We start from the raw sequence: 2,626 nt of genomic DNA, 5'->3' as shown, positions 1-2,626 counted from the left end.
GTCTAGTCCACATTCTGGATAAATGACCTCCCCACACAGTCTAGTCCCCATTCTGGTCCATATTCTGGATAAATGGAGCTCTTGTTTCATGCTCCATGAGGACTAGTCTGGGATAAAACTTCATAGTCAAATAGATCTACTGAGAAGAGAAGGAAAGCTCAACTGGGAAGTACAGAAGTAATGAAAGAAGGGAGGCAGCTATTGGGTAGCTATTACATAGCTGCCACAGTTAGCTTTGTGCATGCAAAAACCCAGGGCAACACACACGCAGTTTGATCTATCATAGAAGGAGAAGGTCTTGCTAAGACTCACGACCATTTCCATTCTCTGAACTGACATAGCCAAACCTAAGTACTTCTACATTCTCAGCTAGAAGGTGTCCCACTACTGGGAGATATTAGAAGAGCTAGATGATTCCAGAGGGCTGCCGAGAGGTACTGCTGGCTTTATATACACTAGTTTATCATCCACACAATAGCCAGTTCACATGGCCTCGTGGTTCACAGGTTGCCAGGTTTCCCAGTGAAAAATAAAGTGAGATGGCTCTGTGCTTCCTGGATTCATGAATAAGGGAAGTGCTGTATGTAATGCTTTACTTCTCAGTCTCGGTCACCTGAACCAGCTAGAGACTCCTAGTTAACTCAGCTCCCAGATTAGCAATCCTTTGCCCTCACGTGATATGGTCTAGAATTGTACTTTACACATCATGTCCAGAACATCATTCCCAGATTGGTTGGATTGGCCAAAGAATCAAAAGCTTATCTGAGCTTCCACACCGTTCCTGAAACCATACTGGCTTTTCCTGTTTAGACCCATTCAGTATTTTGGCTCTGGCCCTCCTACTTCGCATCACTGCCTGGTTCTCCCGAGTTAATTCCAGACTTCAGGACTATCCACTGCCCATCAACCAGCACCTATGATTGGCCTACTATTAATACCTGTCGGTCTGGGAAATGGACTTTGGCTACTATGCCAGAAACTGGCGAACTAGTTTCTGTATGATATTCTGCTTTTCCTTATGGGCACATACTAGTTCTACCTATGCTAGCATTTCTCCTATTGGCCATGTCCCTCAGACCTGGTACTAGTACTTAAGGAGAAACCACGCATTCTCTTTCTAGATTTGAACCATAGCACCTCATCTATGACTCGTCCTCTGCCTATTGGCTGGAGCTAGAAATCAAGATAATCTGTGTAACTTCAGTGATGAAATAGCAATGACTATCTTAGTGCAGGCCCTCAAAAGACTGTAGTGGCCTGTGCCATGATCATCTGTCTCCGCCCAGCAAGAATGCCTCCTGTATGAGTAAAAATTTCCACTGAGCTGTTCTACAAAAATTGCAGGGATTTTCTGTTACAGCAGCTGGCCTTACATTATTGAACAGTCACCCATGACAAACGCAATACTGGCAATGCCCAAGTGGATTAACCCAGCTGTTTGTAGCTAGCCTCTCCCCACCACAGTCATGGGGGTCCCCGCTTCCCTTCCTTCCTGCAGAGCCAGTTCTGGACATATAGGGAGAGCAGATGAGTGGGAGGAACGATTGGGAGACGCTTCTTCAGGGAAAATCTAACTTTTTCATGCTTTATAACTGGAATTTTCCATGGTCACACTATGAGTCACTGCTATGCCAGCATTTTCCCTACTCTGTTGGGACATCTGTCCTCCTGTAGGATGGGGATCTGTGTCCACTTCTGGAGTTATGATGGAAAGATAAATAATGGGGGTAGTCCTTAGTCTCTTGGAGACCATTGGGAAGACAAGTCACACCAGCTTCAGGCAAGTGAGGAAAGTTAAAAGCAGCTGGACACTCTTCTCTTGATTTAAATATATTATCGTTTCCATCCTTGATCCAAATGACTTTAAGCCACCATTATTTTCATATCACTGGAAACGCACATTTCTGTGATTTAGCCCAACTTATTTCTACACAGAATTAAACCGAACGTCCTTCACTGTGGGATCGGCACTTAGCTGTGAAGCTGCTGCCATCCAGAGCCATAGAGAATTAGTTTGAGACCTGGGAAAGGGAAGATACTCTAACAAGGTGTCTTAAGGGGCCCTGGTCTTCTCCAGAAGAGTATAGTTTGCCTGAGCTACCCTCAGGGAATTCAGGAATGCTTCAGCAGCCCTACCCAGAGGAGAAGGATTCTCAGAAAAGCGCAAAGGGCACAGAGCAAAGAGCGAGGAGGAGGCTCATGCAGCATAAAAAGCCTCTCCACAGAGAAATGCCCAAGCTCAAAGTAAGGGTACCACTGGCCTTGCACTTAGGATAGCACGGGCAGTACCAACTCTGCTCCTTGGCACAGTCACTAGCCTTGGCAAGGCCCTATGAGGCCAAACGTTTTTCTCATTGTAGGAGAGCTCTGACTCACAAGCTTAAAAAAAAAAAAAATACATGGGAACAATAAGACTCAAGGGGATAGCAGAGTTCCCAAAAAAAATATTAAAAGAAGGAGGTGGGGGTGGGGCAGCGAGCATTCCTGAAGGCTGAATAAAAAGACGAGAGTCCTGGAAAAGTTTCTTAGGAGGCCTGCAGCAAGCTCTTTTCCTAGTGTGCAAGCCCAGATGGCATCCTATCCTACTTTTCAATTTCCACTGAGTTCTAAAACTCATAAGCTTGGT

At 45.4% G+C, this 2,626-nt stretch overlaps 1 long non-coding RNA gene across 1 annotated transcript in view; it reads right to left on the bottom strand.

Moving 5' to 3' along the window:
• The window catches only part of LOC114630310, a 3,056-nt gene extending 705 nt beyond the window's left edge, over positions 1–2,351 (bottom strand). Inside the window, exon 1 of the long non-coding RNA XR_003712810.1 lies at positions 28–2,351. This is a non-coding gene — a long non-coding RNA (uncharacterized LOC114630310). The remainder of the gene's footprint in view (positions 1–27) is intronic.
• Positions 2,352–2,626: the final 275 nt, after the last annotated feature.

The sequence above is a fragment of the Grammomys surdaster genome, unplaced genomic scaffold, assembly GCF_004785775.1.
Source record: "Grammomys surdaster isolate TR1022 unplaced genomic scaffold, NIH_TR_1.0 335, whole genome shotgun sequence".
NCBI lineage: Eukaryota > Metazoa > Chordata > Mammalia > Rodentia > Muridae > Grammomys > Grammomys surdaster.
This window is presented reverse-complemented; position numbering and strand designations above follow the sequence as displayed.